Source organism: Oncorhynchus kisutch, unplaced genomic scaffold (genome assembly GCF_002021735.2).
Source record: "Oncorhynchus kisutch isolate 150728-3 unplaced genomic scaffold, Okis_V2 scaffold3917, whole genome shotgun sequence".
NCBI classification, from domain to species: domain Eukaryota; kingdom Metazoa; phylum Chordata; class Actinopteri; order Salmoniformes; family Salmonidae; genus Oncorhynchus; species Oncorhynchus kisutch.
In genome coordinates this window covers 1-20,340 of record NW_022265862.1, presented here as the reverse complement: position 1 = coordinate 20,340, position 20,340 = coordinate 1, and the positions used below count along the sequence as shown (strand labels likewise).

Sequence of the window (20,340 nt, the reverse complement as noted above, 5' to 3'; positions counted from 1 at the left end):
ACTGGAATTGTGATACAGTGAAATAATCTGTCTGTAAACAATTGTTGGAAAAATTGTGTCATGCACAAAGTAGATGTCCTAACCAACTTGCCAAAACTATAGTTTGTTAACAAGACATTTGTGGAGTGGTTGAAAAACTAGTTTTAATGACTCCAACCTAAGTGTATGTGTGTGCCTCCAATCAAGTTGATTTGTGAATTTTCTTAAGAGATTGTTTTAGATGAAGAAATTTGAATTTAACACTGAGCATCAACCAACATGCCTACAGTAGACTATAATGTTTTGTCTCATGGATGCTAATAAAATACACAGACGACCGTGTTCATTAGTGTGATGATTTTATTGGTTTGTGATGATTAAAAGTTAAAACCAAGCAGCTGCAGGGATCATCTCAACAGACAGTAAAGATTCTATTTTGGAATGACTGGACAGCAGAACACCCAGAGGAACAGAATGAGAGTACAGTTCTAGAGAACACCAGCTAGAGTTCTACATTCTAGGAGAATTCCAGCCACCAGCCAGTAGTGTGCAGGATCCAGACATGACATCATGCCATGGATTTAATACCCCCTGGTGTCTAACTTTAACAAGACATGTACCTCTAATGCATCCATACTATTACTATCTCTCTTTTATCTGGTGGAAATGGGTTTCTGAGTCCTACTCAAACCAAGCATGAGACTGAGACCAGGATTAAATCCCAGCGCTTTGTCAGCTATGTGCCATTTTAAAGGTCATTTCTGATTGAACTGACTGAACTGAACATTCATTGTGTGTGTGACTGTTTGAGGTTGTGGACAGGTGTCTTTTATACTGATAACAAGTTCAAACAGGTGCCATTAATACAGGTAACGAGTGGAGGACAGAGGAGCCTTTTAAAGAAGAAGTTACAGGTCTGTGAGAGCCAGAAATCGTGCTTGTTTCTAGGTGACCAAATACTTATTTTCCACCATCATTTGCAAATAAATAAATTAAAAATCCTACAATGTGATTTTCTGGATTTTTTTCCCTAATTTTGTCTGTCATAGTTGAAGTGTACCGAATATGAAAATTACAGGCCTCTCCTCTTTTTAATTGGGAGAACTTGCACAATTGGTGACTGACTAAATACTTTTTTGCCCCACTGTATATGGTAGGGTTCTCCAGGGTAGGGTGGGGGGCTCTAGGGTAGGGTGCGGTGCTCTAGGGTAGGGTAGGGTGCTCTAGGGTAGGGTAGGATGCTCTAGGGTAGGGCAGGGGGCTCTAGGGTAGGGCAGGGGGGTCTAGGGTAGGGAAGGGGGCTCTAGGGTAGGGCAAGGGGCTCTAGGGTAGGGTAGGGTGCTCTAGGGTAGGGAAGGGTGCTCTAGGGTAGGGTGCTCTAGGGTAGGGCAGGGTGCTCTAGGGTATGGTGGGAGGCTCTAGGGCAGGGTGCTCCTGCATTCGGTCACGTTGTTGTACTCTTCAGAGAGTTGTGTTGCTAAGGGTGTTGCTACGGGGCTCCAGCCTCAGTTTGATTGGTCGTTTTGGCATCAGCAAACCCTGGTTGTCAATCTCCAAAGGGATCTATAGAGAATAACAGACCATGTTAAAACAGGTGGTGATCATGTTAAAACAGGTGGTGACCATGTAAAACAGGTCCATGTTAAAACAGGTGCTGACCATGTTAAAACAGGTGGTGACCATGTAAAACAGGTCCATGTTAAAACAGGTGGTGACCATGTCAGAACAGGTCCATGTTAAAACAGGTCCATGTTAAAACAGGTCCATGTTAAAACAGGTGGTGTCCATGTTAAAACAGGTCCATGTTAAAACAGGTGGTGACCATGTTAAAACAGGTCCATGTTAAAACAGGTGGTGACCATGTTAAAACAGGTGTTGACCATGTCAAAACAGGTGGTGACCATGTTAAAACAGGTGGTGACCATGTTAAACAGGAGGTGACCATGTTGAACAGGAGATGACCATGTTGAACAGGAGGTGACCATGTTGAACAGGAGGTGACCATATTGAACAGGAGGTGACCATGCTGAACAGGAGGTGACCATGTTGAACAGGAGGTGACCATGTTGAACAAGAGGTGACCATGTTAAAACAGGTGGTGACCATGTTAACAGGTCCATGTTAAAACAGGTCCATGTTAAAACAGGTGCTGACCATGTTGAACAGGTGCTGACCATGTTTAAACAGGTGCTGACCATGTTTAAACAGGTGCTGACCATGTTTAAACAGGTGCTGACCATGCTGAAACAGATACTGATGTTTGATGATGTCATATTCTGTCTGCTCAGGTGAGCGCCTCACCTCGGTCTCGTCGCAGACGGAGAAAGTGAAACTCTGGAGGATCTCGACCATGGCCAGTTTGATCATGATCATGGCGAAGCGCATCCCGATACAGTTCCTGGGCCCCGCCCCAAATGGCATGTACGTGTTCGGATCAATAGACTCCTTGTTCTCCTTACTGAACCTGGACAGGGGAGGGCAGACACATTACACATAGTATTGTAGTTGATTTGTGGTTGTGGTTCAGACACATTACACATTGTGTGGTAGTTGATTTGTGGTTGTGCTGTGGTTATGTTAAGGTTGTGTTATGGTTGTATTGTGGTTATATTAAGGTTGTGTTGTGGTTGGATTGTGGTTACGGTGCGGTCAGTACCTCTCTGGTTTGAACTCCTCAGGGTCAGACCAGATCTCTGGGTCACGGTGGAGGGTCCACGTGGGAACCAGGACAACGCAGTCTTTGGGGATGACGATGCCGTTAATCTCCACCGTCTTCTTGGCGACCCTCTCCAGTCGCGGGGCGATGGGGTACAGTCTCAGAGACTCGTTCAACACACAGTCCAAATAGTCCATCTGCATCAGAGCTTCGTACTGGATTGGAGCCTGCACCGTGGTTACATACACATCAGTACCTCACCCCATCTGACACCGCTGTTACACACACATCAGTAGCTCACCACATCTGACACCGGGGTTACATACAAATCAGAACCTCACTACATCAGTTGGGGAACACAGTATCTATCTCCTCCTGCAGTTTGGTCATGGTGTGGGGGTTACCTTGTTGGGGAACACAGTATCTATCTCCTCCTGCAGTTTGGTCATGGTGTGGGGGTTACCTTGTTGGGGAACACAGTATCTACCTCCTCCTGCAGTTTGGTCATGGTGTGGGGGTTACCTTGTTGGGGAACACAGTATCTATCTCCCCCTGCAGTTTGGTCATGACATGGGGATTGGTTGCCAGGTTATAGGCCAGGAAACTCATAGTAGTGCTGCTGGTCTCGTAGCCACCGAAGATGAAGATAACGGCCTGAGACAAGATCTCATGATCAGTCAGTCCTGTTGAGGGAGAGAGGGAGAGGAAAGGAGAGAGAGAGAGAGAGAGAGAATATGTTTGTAACAGGCTTCTGTTTGAAACAGTAATTTACAGGTGTTTGTTTGTAACAGGTGTGTTTGTAACAGTAGTTTACAGGTGTGTGTGTTTGTAACAGTAGTTTACAGGTGTGTGTTTGTAACAGTAGTTTACAGGTGTTTGTTTGTAACAGGTGTGTTTGTAACAGTAGTTTACAGGTGTGTGTTTGTAACAGTAGTTTACAGGTGTGTGTTTGTAACAGTAGTTTACAGGTGTGTGTGTTTGTAACAGTAGTTTACAGGTGTGTGTGTTTGTAACAGTAGTTTACAGGTGTGTGTTTGTAACAGTAGTTTACAGGTGTTTGTTTGTAACAGGTGTGTTTGTAACAGTAGTTTACGGGTGTGTGTTTGTAACAGTAGTTTACAGGTGTGTGTATGTAACAGGTGTGTTTGTAACAGTAGTTTACAGGTGTGTGTTTGTAACAGCAGTTTACAGGTGTGTGTTTGTCACAGTAGTTTACAGGTGTGTGTTTGTAACAGTAGTTTCCAGGTGTGTGTTTGTAACAGGTGTGTTTGTAACAGTAAATCAAATCAAATCAAATCAAATTTATTTGTCACATACACATGGTTAGCAGATGTTAATGCGAGTGTAGCGAAATGCTTGTGCTTCTAGTTCCGACAATGCAGTAATAACGAACAAGTAATCTAACTAACAATTCCAAAAAAAACTACTGTCTTATACACAGTGTAAGGGGATAAAGAATATGTACATAAGGATATATGAATGAGTGATGGTACAGAGCAGCATAGGCAAGATACAGTAGATGATATTGAGTACAGTATATACATATGAGATGAGTATGTAAACCAAGTGGCATAGTTAAAGTGGCTAGTGATACATGTATTACATAAGGATGCAGTCGATGATATAGAGTACAGTATCTACGTATGCATATGAGATGAATAATGTAGGGTAAGTAACATTATATAAGGTAGCATTGTTTAAAGTGGCTAGTGATATATTTACATCATTTCCCATCAATTCCCATGATTAAAGTGGCTGGAGTAGAGTCAGTGGCATTGACAGTGTGTTGGCAGTAGCCACTCAATGTTAGTGGTGGCTGTTTAACAGTCTGATGGCCTTGAGATAGAAGCTGTTTTTCAGTCTCTCGGTCCCAGCTTTGATGCACCTGTACTGACCTCGCCTTCTGGATGACAGCGGGGTGAACAGGCAGTGGCTCGGGTGGTTGATGTCCTTGATGATCTTTATGGCCTTCCTGTAGCATCGGGTGGTGTAGGTGTCCTGGAGGGCAGGTAGTTTGCCCCCGGTGATGCGTTGTGCAGACCTCACTACCCTCTGGAGAGCCTTACGGTTGAGGGCGGTGCAGTTGCCATACCAGGCGGTGATACAGCCCGCCAGGATGCTCTCGATTGTGCATCTGTAGAAGTTTGTGAGTGCTTTTGGTGACAAGCCGAATTTCTTCAGCCTCCTGAGGTTGAAGAGGCGCTGCTGCGCCTTCTTCACGATGCTGTCTGTGTAAGTGGACCAATTCAGTTTGTCTGTGATGTGTATGCCGAGGAACTTAAAACTTGCTACCCTCTCCACTACTGTTCCATCGATGTGGATGGGGGGGTGTTCCCTCTGCTGTTTCCTGAAGTCCACAATCATCTCCTTAGTTTTGTTGACGTTGAGTGTGAGGTTATTTTCCTGACACCACACTCCGAGGGCCCTCACCTCCTCCCTGTAGGCCGTCTCGTCGTTGTTGGTAATCAAGCCTACCACTGTTGTGTCGTCCGCAAACTTGATGATTGAGTTGGAGGCGTGCGTGGCCACGCAGTCGTGGGTGAACAGGGAGTACAGGAGAGGGCTCAGAACGCACCCTTGTGGGGCCCCAGTGTTGAGGATCAGCGGGGAGGAGATGTTGTTGCCTACCCTCACCACCTGGGGGCGGCCCGTCAGGAAGTCCAGTACCCAGTTGCACAGGGCGGGGTCGAGACCCAGGGTCTCGAGCTTGATGACGAGCTTGGAGGGTACTATGGTGTTGAATGCCGAGCTGTAGTCGATGAACAGCATTCTCACATAGGTATTCCTCTTGTCCAGATGGGTTAGGGCAGTGTGCAGTGTGGTTGAGATTGCATCGTCTGTGGACCTATTTGGGCGGTAAGCAAATTGGAGTGGGTCAAGGGTGTCAGGTAGGGTGGAGGTGATATGGTCCTTGACTAGTCTCTCAAAGCACTTCATGATGACGGATGTGAGTGCTACGGGGCGGTAGTCGTTTAGCTCAGTTACCTTAGCTTTCTTGGGAACAGGAACAATGGTGGCCCTCTTGAAGCATGTGGGAACAGCAGACTGGTATAGGGATTGGTTGAATATGTCCGTAAACACACCGGCCAGCTGGTCTGCGCATGCTCTGAGGGCACGGCTGGGGATGCCGTCTGGGCCTGCAGCCTTGCGAGGGTTAACACGTTTAAATGTCTTACTCACTTCGGCTGCAGTGAAGGAGAGACCGCATGTTTTCGTTGCAGGCCGTGTCAGTGGCACTGTATTGTCCTCAAAGCGGGCAAAAAAGTTGTTTAGTCTGCCTGGGAGCAAGACATCCTGGTCCGTGACTGGGCTGGGTTTCTTCCTGTAGTCCGTGATTGACTGTAGACCCTGCCACATGCCTCTTGTGTCTGAGCCGTTGAATTGAGATTCTACTTTGTCTCTGTACTGGCGCTTAGCTTGTTTGATAGCCTTGCGGAAGGAATAGCTGCACTGTTTGTATTCAGTCATGTTACCAGACACCTTGCCCTGATTAAAAGCAGTGGTTCGCGCCTTCAGTTCCACACGAATGCTGCCATCAATCCACGGTTTCTGGTTGGGGAATGTTTTAATCGTTGCTATGGGAACGACATCTTCAACGCACGTTCTAATGAACTCGCACACCGAATCAGCGTATTCGTCAATGTTGTTGGCTGACGCAATACGAAACATCTCCCAGTCCACGTGATGGAAGCAGTCTTGGAGTGTGGAGTCAGCTTGGTCGGACCAGCGTTGGACAGACCTCAGCGTGGGAGCTTCTTGTTTTAGTTTCTGTCTGTAGGCAGGGATCAACAAAATGGAGTCGTGGTCAGCTTTTCCGAAAGGGGGGCGGGGCAGGGCCTTATATGCGTCGCGGAAGTTAGAGTAACAATGATCCAGGGTCTTTCCACCCCTGGTTGCGCAATCGATATGCTGATAAAATTTAGGGAGTCTTGTTTTCAGATTAGCCTTGTTAAAATCCCCAGCTACAATGAATGCAGCCTCCGGATAAATCGTTTCCAGTTTGCAGAGAGTTAAATAAAGTTCGTTCAGAGCCATCGATGTGTCTGCTTGGGGGGGGATATATACGGCTGTGATTATAATCGAAGAGAATTCTCTTGGTAGATAATGCGGTCTACATTTGATTGTGAGGAATTCTAAATCAGGTGAACAGAAGGATTTGAGTTCCTGTATGTTTCTTTCATCACACCATGTCACGTTGGCCATAAGGCATACGCCCCCGCCCCTCTTCTTACCAGAAAGATGTTCGTTTCTGTCCGCGCGATGCGTGGAGAAACCCGCTGGCTGCACCGCTTCGGATTGCGTCTCTCCAGTGAGCCACGTTTCCGTGAAACAGAGAACGTTACAGTCTCTGATGTCCCTCTGGAATGCTACCCTTGCTCGGATTTCATCAACCTTGTTGTCAAGAGACTGGACATTGGCAAGAAGAATGCTAGGGAGTGGTGCACGATGTGCCCGTCTCCGGAGTCTGACCAGAAGACCGCTTCGTTTCCCTCTTTTTCTGAGTCGTTTTTTTGGGTCGCTGCATGGGAACCATCCCGTGGCGCTGGTTGTAAGGCAGAACACAGGATCCGCATCGCGAAAAACATATTCTTGGTCGTACTGGTAGTGAGTTGACGCTGATCTTATATTCAGTAGTTCTTCTCGGCTGTATGTGATGAAACCTAAGATGACCTGGGGTACTAGTGTAAGAAATAACACGTAAAAAAAAAAAAAACTGCATAGTTTCCTAGGTAGTTTACAGGTGTGTGTTTGTAACAGCAGTTTACAGGTGTGTGTTTGGAACAATAGTTAACAGGTGTTTGTTCGGCAGGTACCTTTAGTCTGTTCCCCTCCTGTCTTCGTGTCGTTGCCTTTCTGAGAGTCGATCATCATTTGTAAGAAATCCACCCGACTCTACGAGCAGAATGAAATTAGGTCAAATATGTCCAATCACAGCCAACACAAACAGATTCTACTGGATCTGGTTCAATCACAACCAACACAAACAGATTCTAATGGATCTGGTCCAATCACAACCAAGACAATCAGATTCTAATGGATCTGGTCCAATCACAACCAACACAATCAGATTCTAATGGATCTGGTCCAATCACAACCAACACAAACAGATTCTAATGGATCTGGTTCAATCACAACCAACACAATCAGATTCTAATGGATCTGGTCCAATCACAACCAAGACAATCAGATTCTAATGGATCTGGTTCAATCACAACCAACACAATCAGATTCTAATGGATCTGGTCCAATCACAACCAAGACAATCAGATTCTAATGGATCTGGTCCAATCACAACCAACACAATCAGATTCTAATGGATCTGGTCCAATCACAACCAAGACAATCAGATTCTAATGGATCTGGTCCAATCACAACCAAGACAATCAGATTCTAATGGATCTGGTCCAATCACAACCAAGACAATCAGATTCTAATGGATCTGGTCCAATCACAACCAAGACAATCAGATTCTAATGGATCTGGTCCAATCACAACCAAGACAATCAGATTCTAATGGATCTGGTCCAATCACAACCAAGACAATCAGATTCTAATGGATCTGGTCCAATCACAACCAAGACAATCAGATTCTAATGGATCTGGTCCAATCACAACCAAGACAATCAGATTCTAATGGATCTGGTCCAATCACAACCAAGACAATCAGATTCTAATGGATCTGGTCCAATCACAACCAAGACAATCAGATTCTAATGGATCTGGTCCAATCACAACCAACACAATCAGATTCTAATGGATCTGGTCCAATCACAACCAACACAATCAGATTCTAATGGATCTGGTCCAATCACAACCAACACAATCAGATTCTAATGGATCTGGTCCAATCACAACCAACACAATCAGATTCTAATGGATCTGGTCCAATCACAACCAACACAATCAGATTCTAATGGATCTGGTCCAATCACAACCAACACAATCAGATTCTAATGGATCTGGTCCAATCACAACCAAGACAATCAGATTCTAATGGATCTGGTCCAATCACAACCAAGACAATCAGATTCTAATGGATCTGGTCCAATCACAACCAACACAATCAGATTCTAATGGATCTGGTCCAATCACAACCAACACAATCAGATTCTAATGGATCTGGTCCAATCACAACCAAGACAATCAGATTCTAATGGATCTGGTCCAATCACAACCAAGACAATCAGATTCTAATGGATCTGGTCCAATCACAACCAAGACAATCAGATTATAATGGATCTGGTCCAATCACAACCAAGACAATCAGATTCTAATGGATCTGGTCCAATCACAACCAAGACAATCAGATTCTAATGGATCTGGTCCAATCACAACCAAGACAATCAGATTCTAATGGATCTGGTCCAATCACAACCAACACAATCAGATTCTAATGGATCTGGTCCAATCACAACCAACACAATCAGATTCTAATGGATCTGGTCCAATCACAACCAAGACAATCAGATTCTAATGGATCTGGTCCAATCACAACCAACACAATCAGATTCTAATGGATCTGGTCCAATCACAACCAACACAATCAGATTCTAATGGATCTGGTCCAATCACAACCAAGACAATCAGATTCTAATGGATCTGGTCCAATCACAACCAACACAATCAGATTCTAATGGATCTGGTCCAATCACAACCAAGACAATCAGATTCTAATGGATCTGGTCCAATCACAACCAAGACAATCAGATTCTAATGGATCTGGTCCAATCACAACCAACACAATCAGATTCTAATGGATCTGGTCCAATCACAACCAAGACAATCAGATTCTAATGGATCTGGTCCAATCACAACCAAGACAATCAGATTCTAATGGATCTGGTCCAATCACAACCAACACAATCAGATTCTAATGGATCTGGTCCAATCACAACCAAGACAATCAGATTCTAATGGATCTGGTCCAATCACAACCAAGACAATCAGATTCTAATGGATCTGGTCCAATCACAACCAAGACAATCAGATTCTAATGGATCTGGTCCAATCACAACCAAGACAATCAGATTCTAATGGATCTGGTCCAATCACAACCAAGACAATCAGATTCTAATGGATCTGGTCCAATCACAACCAAGACAATCAGATTCTAATGGATCTGGTCCAATCACAACCAACACAATCAGATTCTAATGGATCTGGTCCAATCACAACCAACACAATCAGATTCTAATGGATCTGGTCCAATCACAACCAAGACAATCAGATTCTAATGGATCTGGTCCAATCACAACCAAGACAATCAGATTCTAATGGATCTGGTCCAATCACAACCAAGACAATCAGATTCTAATGGATCTGGTCCAATCACAACCAACACAATCAGATTCTAATGGATCTGGTCCAATCACAACCAACACAATCAGATTCTAATGGATCTGGTCCAATCACAACCAAGACAATCAGATTCTAATGGATCTGGTCCAATCACAACCAAGACAATCAGATTCTAATGGATCTGGTCCAATCACAACCAAGACAATCAGATTCTAATGGATCTGGTCCAATCACAACCAAGACAATCAGATTCTAATGGATCTGGTCCAATCACAACCAAGACAATCAGATTCTAATGGATCTGGTCCAATCACAACCAAGACCAAAGTTATATAATAAGTAAATACAATATAAAAAATAAATACAGAATGTTCCAATACAAATACAAATATACAGATGAAAATATCAACATAATCAAATATAAATATAAAACATGTTTACAGTTGAGTTCCCAGCGTCACGTCCAGATTTGATCTTAGCCAGCGAGGCATAAAAGAAGTCCAACACCGCAGTCGGGAAGAAAGAAAACTTCATCTTCTCCAAGATAGGACCAGTGAAGGGAAAAAACACTGGAGAATGAGAGGAGGGAAGGAGGAGGAGGACGGGAGAGGAGAGGACAGGAGAGGAGAGGATGGGAGAGGAGAGGATAGGAGAGGAGAGGAGGGAAGGAGGAGGAGGACGGGAGAGGAGAGGACAGGAGAGGAGAGGACAGGAGAGGAGAGGATGGGAGAGGAAAGTTTTATAAAAAGGTACACATACATACGATTATAAAGAACAACTTTGTGTCTGTGTGTCCAATCACAAACAAGACCATCAGATTCTAATGGATCTGGTCCAATCACAACCAAGACAATCAGATTCTAATGGATCTGGTCCAATCACAACCAAGACAATCAGATTCTAATGGATCTGGTCCAATCACAAACAAGACCATCAGATTCTAATGGATCTGGTCCAATCACAACCAAGACAATCAGATTCTAATGGATCTGGTCCAATCACAACCAAGACAATCAGATTCTAATGGATCTGGTCCAATCACAAACAAGACCATCAGATTCTAATGGATCTGGTCCAATCACAAACAAGACCATCAGATTCTAATGGATCTGGTCCAATCACAACCAAGACAATCAGATTCTAATGGATCTGGTCCAATCACAACCAAGACAATCAGATTCTAATGGATCTGGTCCAATCACAACCAAGACAATCAGATTCTAATGGATCACTTTGTGTCCGTGTGTCTGTGTGTGTGGTCTCACAGATTAGGAGGAACAGTGGGTTGAACAGGTTAAACTTGAACATCTTCTTGACGTTGGAGACGAAGGGGTCTGAAGGGTTGTTCAGAGAGTCAATGTCCACACTGAAAGCTGTGCTGGTGACCACGTCCATACTGTAGGGCCCAAAGAACCTGCAACACAATCACAACTACTGACCACCAACCACACAACTATTGACCACACAACTACCGACCACACAACTACCGACCACAAAACTACCGACCACACAACTACTGACCACAACTAATGGCAATACAACTGCTGACCACACAACTGCAACAAATCAAATGTGTTTGTCAAACAACTTGCCAGCTGCAACAGAGCCTGGACTCAAACCAGGATTTCTAGTGGCACAGCTAGCACTGCGAAGGATCTCTAGTGGCACTGCAATGCTTTAGATCATTGCGCCACTCGGGAGGCTCCAGGTGACTGGAGTCTTTGACAATTTTTGGGGCCTTCCTCACCACCGAGTACACACTGTTGAAGTCAGAAGTTGACGTACACAACTATTTATTTCAGCTTTATTTCATTCATCACATTCACAGTGGGTCAGAAGTTTACATACACTAAATTAGCATTTGGTAGCATTGCCTTTAAATTGTTTAACTTGGGTCAAACAAGTTAAACAAGCTTCCCACAATAAGTAGGGTGAATGTTGGCCCATTCCTCCTGACAGAGCTGGTGTAACTGAGTCAGGTTTGTAGGCCTCCTTGCTCGCACACGCTTTTTCAGTTCTGCCCACACATTTTGGATGGCAGGGTAGCCTAGTGGTTAGAGTGTTGGACTAGTAACCGCAAGGTTGCAAGGTCAAACCCCTGAGCTGACAAGGTACAAATCTGTTGTTCTGCCCCTGAACAGGCAGTTAACCCACTGTTCCTAGGCTGTCATGGAAATTAAGAATTTGTTCTTAACTGACTTGCCTAGTTAAATAAAGGTTAAATATGGTTGTGGCTTTGTCATGGCCACTCGTGTACCTTGACTTTGTTGTCCTTAAGCCATTTTGCCACAACTTTGGAAGTATGCTTGGGGTCAATGTCCGTTTGGAAGACCCATTTGCGACCAAGCTTTAACTTCCTGACTGATGTCTTGAGATGTTGCTTCAATATATTCACATAATTTTCGTGCCTCATGATGCCATCTATTTTGTGAAGTACACCAGTCCCTCCTGCAGCAAAGCACCCCCACAACATGATACTGCCACCCCCCGTGCTTCACGGTTGGGATGGTGTTCTTCGGCTTGCAAGCCTCCCCCTTTTTCCTAACCGACTTGCCAAAACTATAGTTTGTTAACAAGAAATTTGTGGACTGGTTGAAAAACGAGTTTTAATGACTCCTACCTAAGTGTATGTAAACTTCCGATGTCAACTGTAGGTCCTGGATGGCAGGAAGCTTGGCCCCAGTGATGTACTGGTCTGTACACACTACCCTCAGTAGTGCCTTATGGTCAGATACCGAGAAGTTACCATACAAGGTGGTGATGCAACCAGTCAGGATGCTCTCGAAGGTGCGGTTGTAGAACTTTTTTTGAGGATCTGGGGACCAATGGCATATCTTTTCAGTCTCCTTAGGGGGAAAAGGCATCGTCGTGCCCTCTTCACGACTGTCTTGGTGTGTTTGGACCATGTTAGTTTGTTGGTGATGTGGACACCAAGGAACTTGAAACTCTCAACCCACTTCACTACAGCCCCATCGATGTGAATGGGAACGTGTTCGGTCCTCCTTTTCCTGTAGTCCACGATCAGCTACTTTGTCTTGCTCACATTGAGGGAGAGGTTGTTGTCTTGGCACCACACTGCCAGGTCTCTGACTTCCTCCCTATAGGCTGTCTCATCGTTGTCGGTGATCAGGCCTACCACTGTTTTCTCATCAGCATTCTTAATGATGGTGTTGGTGTTGTGCTTGGCCAAGCAGTCGTGGGTGAACAGGGAGTACAGGATGGGTCTAAGCACAAACCCATGCGGGGCCCCCGTGTTGAGGATCAGCGTGGCAGATGTGTTGTTACCTACCCTTACCACCTGGGGCGGCCGGGTCAGGAAGTCCAGGATCCAGTTGCAGAGGGAGGTGTTTAGTCCCAGGGTTCTTAGCTTAGTGATGAGCTTTGTGGGCACTATGGTGTTGAACGCTGAGCTGTAGTCAATGAACAGCATTATCACGCATGTATTCCTTTTGTCCAGGTGGGAAAGGGCAGTGTGGAGTGCAATCGAGATTGCATCATCTGTGGATCAGTTGGGGTGGTATGTGAATTGGAGTGGGTGTAGTGTTTCCGAGATGATGGTGTTGATGTGAGCCACGACCAGCCTTTCAAAGCACTTCATGGTTACCAACGTGAGTGCTATGGATCTGTTGGTGCGGTATGCTAGTCTTGTAGGCAGGTTACGTTCATTTCATGGGCACAGGGACTATGGCTGTCTGCTTGAAACATGTAGGCATTACAGACTCGGACAGGGAGAGGTTGAAATGTCAGTGAAGACACTTGCCAGTTGGTCAGCACATGCTCTGATTACACATCCTGGTAATCCGTCCTGCCCTGCGGTTTGCACATGTGACATGCTGGTAGATATTAATTTAAGTTAAAGTCCACTGTGTGTAACACCTTCTCTTATTGGTTCACTGTGTGTAACACCTTCTCTTATTGGTTCACTGTGTGTAACACCTTCTCTTATTGGTTCACTGTGTGTAACACCTTCTCTTATTGGTTCACTGTGTGTAACACCTTCTCTTATTGGTTCACTGTGTGTAACACCTTCTCTTATTGGTTCACTGTGTGTAACACCTTCTCTTATTGGTTCACTGTGTGTAACACCTTCTCTTATTGGTTCACTGTGTGTAACACCTCTCTTATTGGTTCACTGTGTGTAAACCCTTCTCTTATTGGTTCACTGTGTGTAACACCTTCTCTTATTGGTTCACTGTGTGTAACACCTCTCTTATTGGTTCACTGTGTGTAACACCTTCTCTTATTGGTTCACTGTGTGTAACACCTTCTCTTATTGGTTCACTGTGTGTAAACACCTTCTCTTATTGGTTCACTGTGTGTAACACCTTCTCTTATTGGTTCAGTGTGTGTACACCTTCTCTTATTGGTTCAGTGTGGTAACACCTTCTCTTATTGGTTCAGTGTGTGTAACACCTTCTCTTATTGGTTCACTGTGTGTAACACCTTCTCTTATTGGTTCACTGTGTGTAACACCTTCTCTTATTGGTTCACTGTGTGTAACACCTTCTCTTATTGGTTCACTGTGTGTAACACCTTCTCTTATTGGTTCACTGTGTGTAAACACCTTCTCTTATTGGTTCACTGTGTGTAACACCTTCTCTTATTGGTTCACTGTGTGTAACACCTTCTCTTATTGGTTCACTGTGTGTAACACCTTCTCTTATTGGTTCACTGTGTGTAACACCTTCTCTTATTGGTTCACTGTGTGTAACACCTTCTCTTATTGGTTCACTGTGTGTAACACCTTCTCTTATTGGTTCACTGTGTGTAACACCTTCTCTTATTGGTTCACTGTGTGTAACACCTTCTCTTATTGGTTCACTGTGTGTAACACCTTCTCTTATTGGTTCACTGTGTGTAACACCTTCTCTTATTGGTTCACTGTGTGTAACACCTTCTCTTATTGGTTCACTGTGTGTAACACCTTCTCTTATTGGTTCACTGTGTGTAACACCTTCTCTTATTGGTTCACTGTGTGTAACACCTTCTCTTATTGGTTCACTGTGTGTAACACCTTCTCTTATTGGTTCACTGTGTGTAACACCTTCTCTTATTGGTTCACTGTGTGTAACACCTTCTCTTATTGGTTCACGGTGTGTAACACCTTCTCTTATTGGTTCACGGTGTGTAACACCTTCTCTTATTGGTTCACTGTGTGTAACCACCTTCTCTTATTGGTTCACGGTGTGTAACACCTTCTCTTATTGGTTCACGGTGTGTAACACCTTCTCTTATGGTTCGGTGTGTAACCCTTCTCTTATTGGTTCACCGGTGTTGTAACCTTCTCTTATTGGTCACGGTGTGTAACACCTTCTCTTATTGGTTCCGGTGTGTAACACCTTCTCTTATTGGTTCACGGTGTGTAACACCTTCTCTTATTGGTTCACGGTGTGTAACACCTTCTCTTATTGGTTCACGGTGTGTAACACCTTCTCTTATTGGTTCACTGTGTGTAACACCTTCTCTATTGGTTCACTGTGTGTAACACCTTCTCTTATTGGTTCACGGTGTGTAACACCTTCTCTTATTGGTTCACTGTGTGTGTAACACCTTCTCTTATTGGTTCACTGTGTGTAACACCTTCTCTTATTGGTTCACTGTGTGTAACACCTTCTCTTATTGGTTCACTGTGTGTAACACCTTCTCTTATTGGTTCACTGTGTGTAACACCTTCTCTTATTGGTTCACTGTGTGTAACACTTCTCTTATTGTTCACGTGTTGTAAACACCTTCTCTTATTGGTTCACTGTGTGTAACACCTTCTCTTATTGGGTTCACTGTGTGTAACACCTTCTCTTATTGGTTCCTGTGTGTAACACCTTCTCTATGGTTCACACTGTGTGAACACCTTCTCTTATTGGTTCACTGTGTGTAAACACCCTCTCTTATTGGTTCACTGTGTGTAACACCTTCTCTTATTGGTTCACTGTGTGTAACACCTTCTCTTATTGGTTCACTGTGTGTAACACCTTCTCTTATTGGTTCACTGTGTGTAACACCTTCTCCTTATTGGTTCACTGTGTGTAACACCTTCTCTTATTGGTTCACTGTGTGTAACACCTTCTCTTATTGGTTCACTGTGTGTAACACCTTCTCTTATTGGTTCACTGTGTGTAACACCTTCTCTTATTGGTTCACTGTGTGTAACACCTTCTCTTATTGGTTCACTGTGTGTAACACCTTCTCTTATTGGTTCACTGTGTGTAACACCTTCTCTTATTGGTTCACTGTGTGTAACACCTTCTCTTATTGGTTCACTGTGTGTAACACCTTCTCTTATTGGTTCACTGTGTGTAACACCTTCTCTTATTGGTTCACTGTGTGTAACACCTTCTCTTATTGGTTCACTGTGTGTAACACCTTCTCTTATTGGTTCACTGTGTGTAACACCTTCTCTTATTGGTTCACTGTGTGTAACACCTTCTCCTATTGGTTCACTGTGTGTAACACCTTCTCTTATTGGTTCACTGTGTGTAACACCTTCTCTTATTGGTTCACTGTGTGTAACACCTTCTCTTATTGGCTCATGGCCTTATATTTTTACATTTTTATTTGACCTTTAATTAACTATTATTATTATTAGCAAGTCAGGTAAGATTACAATGACGGCTACTGTCCCTTATACAGCTCGTTGAGTGTGGTCGGGTGCATCGGGTTGTAAATAGACTGCTACGATACTATTGATGAAATCTTGGTAGATAGTGTGGTTTACAGCTTATCATGAGGTGCTCTACCTCAGGCCAAGAGTGTGCAAAGCTGTTATGAAGGCAATGGGTGGCTGTGTGTGTGTGTGTGTGTGTGTGTGTGTGTGTGTGTGTGTGTGTGTGTGTGTGTGTGTGTGGTGTGTGTGTGTGTGTGTGTGTGTGTGTGTGTGTGTGTGTGTGTGTGTGTGTGTGTGTGTGTGTGTGTGTGTGTGTGTATTATAATCGAGACTCAGAGTTGTAAGGTGAAAAGCCAGAGGTTAGGAATCAGGACTCACTCCTTCACTTCGATGGTCGGGTCTTTATCTGCCTGTTCTTCATTCCGTTCATCAGGTTAGCAGAGTGCTGCCTTCATGATACCAAACATCTAGAGGAGAGAGAGAGCGAGGTAGAGAGAGAGGTAGAGAGACATCAGTAGAGAGCAGTAGAGAGGTAGAGAGAGAGAGGTAGAGAGACATCAGTAGAGAGCAGTAGAGAGGTAGAGAGAGAGGTAGAGAGACATCAGTAGAGAGCAGTAGAGAGGTAGAGAGAGAGAGGTAGAGAGACATCAGTAGAGAGCAGTAGAGAGGTAGAGAGAGAGGTAGAGAGACATCAGTAGAGAGGTAGAGAGAGAGAGGTAGAGAGACATCAGTAGAGAGCAGTAGAGAGGTAGAGAGAGAGGTAGAGAGACATCAGTAGAGAGCAGTAGAGAGGTAGAGAGGAGAGGTAGAGAGACATCAGTAGAGAGCAGTAGAGAGGTAGAGAGAGAGAGGTAGAGAGACATCAGTAGAGAGCAGTAGAGAGGTAGAGAGAGAGAGGTAGAGAGACATCAGTAGAGAGGTAGAGAGAGAGGTAGAGAGAGAGGTAGAGAGACATCAGTAGAGAGGTAGAGAGAGAGGTAGAGAGAGAGGTAGAGAGAGAGGTAGAGAGACATCAGTAGAGAGCAGTAGAGAGGTAGAGAGAGAGGTAGAGAGAGAGGTAGAGAGAGAGGTAGAGAGAGCAGTAGAGAGGTAGAGAGAGAGGTAGAGAGACATCAGTAGAGAGCAGTAGAGAGGTAGAGAGAGAGGTAGAGAGAGAGGTAGAGAGAGCAGTAGAGAGGTAGAGAGAGAGGTAGAGAGACATCAGTAGAGAGCAGTAGAGAGGTAGAGAGAGAGGTAGAGAGAGAGGTAGAGAGAGAGGTAGAGAGAGGTAGAGAGAGAGAGGTAGAGAGACATCAGTAGAGAGCAGTAGAGAGGTAGAGAGAGAGGTAGAGAGAGAGGTAGAGAGAGAGGTAGAGAGACATCAGTAGAGAGCAGTAGAGAGGTAGAGAGAGAGAGGTAGAGAGAGAGAGGTAGAGAGACATCAGTAGAGAGCAGTAGAGAGGTAGAGAGAGAGGTAGAGAGAGAGGGAGAGAGAGAGGTAGAGAGAGAGGTAGAGAGAGAGGTAGAGAGAGAGAGGTAGAGAGACATCAGTAGAGAGGTAGAGAGAGAGGTAGAGAGAGAGAGGTAGAGAGAGAGGTAGAGAGAGAGGTAGAGAGAGAGAGGTAGAGAGACATCAGTAGAGAGGTAGAGAGAGAGGTAGAGAGAGAGGTAGAGAGAGAGGTAGAGAGGTAGAGAGAGAGGTAGAGAGAGAGGTAGAGAGAGAGGTAGAGAGAGAGAGGTAGAGAGGTAGAGAGAGAGAGGTAGAGAGAGAGAGGTAGAGAGAGAGGTAGAGAGAGAGGTAGAGAGAGAGAGGTAGAGAGGTAGAGAGAGAGAGGTAGAGAGAGAGAGGTAGAGAGAGAGGTAGAGAGAGAGAGGTAGAGAGACATCAGTAGAGAGCAGTAGAGAGGTAGAGAGAGAGGTAGAGAGACATCAGTAGAGAGCAGTAGAGAGGTAGAGAGAGAGGTAGAGAGACATCAGTAGAGAGAGCAGTAGAGGTAGAGAGAGAGAGGTAGAGAGACATCAGTAGAGAGCAGTAGAGAGGTAGAGAGAGAGAGGTAGAGAGACATCAGTAGAGAGGTAGAGAGAGAGGTAGAGAGAGAGGTAGAGAGATATCAGTAGAGAGGTAGAGAGAGAGGTAGAGAGAGAGGTAGAGAGAGAGGTAGAGAGACATCAGTAGAGAGCAGTAGAGAGGTAGAGAGAGAGGTAGAGAGAGAGGTAGAGAGAGAGGTAGAGAGAGCAGTAGAGAGGTAGAGAGAGAGGTAGAGAGACATCAGTAGAGAGCAGTAGAGAGGTAGAGAGAGAGGTAGAGAGAGAGGTAGAGAGAGAGGTAGAGAGAGAGGTAGAGAGAGAGAGGTAGAGAGACATCAGTAGAGAGCAGTAGAGAGGTAGAGAGAGAGGTAGAGAGAGAGGTAGAGAGAGAGGTAGAGAGAGAGGTAGAGAGAGAGAGGTAGAGAGACATCAGTAGAGAGGTAGAGAGAGAGGTAGAGAGAGAGAGGTAGAGAGAGAGGTAGAGAGAGAGGTAGAGAGAGAGAGGTAGAGAGAAGAGGTAGAGAGAGAGAGGTAGAGAGACATCAGTAGAGAGGTAGAGAGAGAGGTAGAGAGAGAGGTAGAGAGGTAGAGAGAGAGGTAGAGAGGTAGAGAGAGAGGTAGAGAGAGAGGTAGAGAGAGAGAGGTAGAGAGGTAGAGAGAGAGAGGTAGAGAGAGAGAGGTAGAGAGAGAGGTAGAGAGAGAGGTAGAGAGAGAGAGGTAGAGAGGTAGAGAGAGAGAGGTAGAGAGAGAGAGGTAGAGAGAGAGGTAGAGAGAGAGGTAGAGAGACATCAGTAGAGAGCAGTAGAGAGGTAGAGAGAGAGGTAGAGAGACATCAGTAGAGAGCAGTAGAGAGGTAGAGAGAGAGGTAGAGAGACATCAGTAGAGAGCAGTAGAGAGGTAGAGAGAGAGAGGTAGAGAGACATCAGTAGAGAGCAGTAGAGAGGTAGAGAGAGAGAGGTAGAGAGACATCAGTAGAGATAGAGAGAGAGGTAGAGAGAGAGGTAGAGAGACATCAGTAGAGAGGTAGAGAGAGAGGTAGAGAGAGAGGTAGAGAGAGAGGTAGAGAGACATCAGTAGAGAGCAGTAGAGCGGTAGAGAGAGAGGTAGAGAGAGAGGTAGAGAGAGCAGTAGAGAGGTAGAGAGAGAGGTAGAGAGACATCAGTAGAGAGCAGTAGAGAGGTAGAGAGAGAGGTAGAGAGAGAGGTAGAGAGAGAGGTAGAGAGAGCAGTAGAGAGGTAGAGAGAGGTAGAGAGACATCAGTAGAGAGCAGTAGAGAGAGTAGAGAGAGAGGTAGAGAGAGAGGTAGAGAGAGAGGTAAGAGAGAGGTAGAGAGAGAGGTAGAGAGAGAGAGGTAGAGAGACATCAGTAGAGAGCAGAGAGGTAGAGAGAGAGAGGTAGAGAGAGAGGTAGAGAGAGAGGTAGAGAGAGAGGTAGAGAGAGAGAGGTAGAGAGACATCAGTAGAGAGGTAGAGAGAGAGGTAGAGAGAGAGGTAGAGAGAGAGGAGAGAGAGAGAGTAGAGAGACATCAGTAGAGAGGTAGAGAGAGAGGTAGAGAGAGAGAGTAGAGAGAGAGGTAGAGAGAGAGGTAGAGAGAGAGGTAGAGAGAGAGAGGTAGAGAGACATCAGTAGAGAGGTAGAGAGAGAGGTAGAGAGAGAGGTAGAGAGGTAGAGAGAGAGGTAGAGAGGTAGAGAGAGAGGTAGAGAGAGAGGTAGAGAGAGAGAGGAGAGGTAGAGAGAGAGGTAGAGAGAGAGGTAGAGAGAGAGAGAGAGAGGTAGAGAGAGAGAGGTAGAGAGAGAG

At 45.0% G+C, this 20,340-nt stretch overlaps 1 pseudogene; it reads right to left on the bottom strand.

The window, feature by feature from the left end:
- Nucleotides 1-321: 321 nt before the first annotated feature.
- On the bottom strand, nucleotides 322-17,002 carry LOC116372106 (cytochrome P450 3A27-like; annotated as a pseudogene).
- Between the last annotated feature and the right edge of the window lie 3,338 nt (nucleotides 17,003-20,340).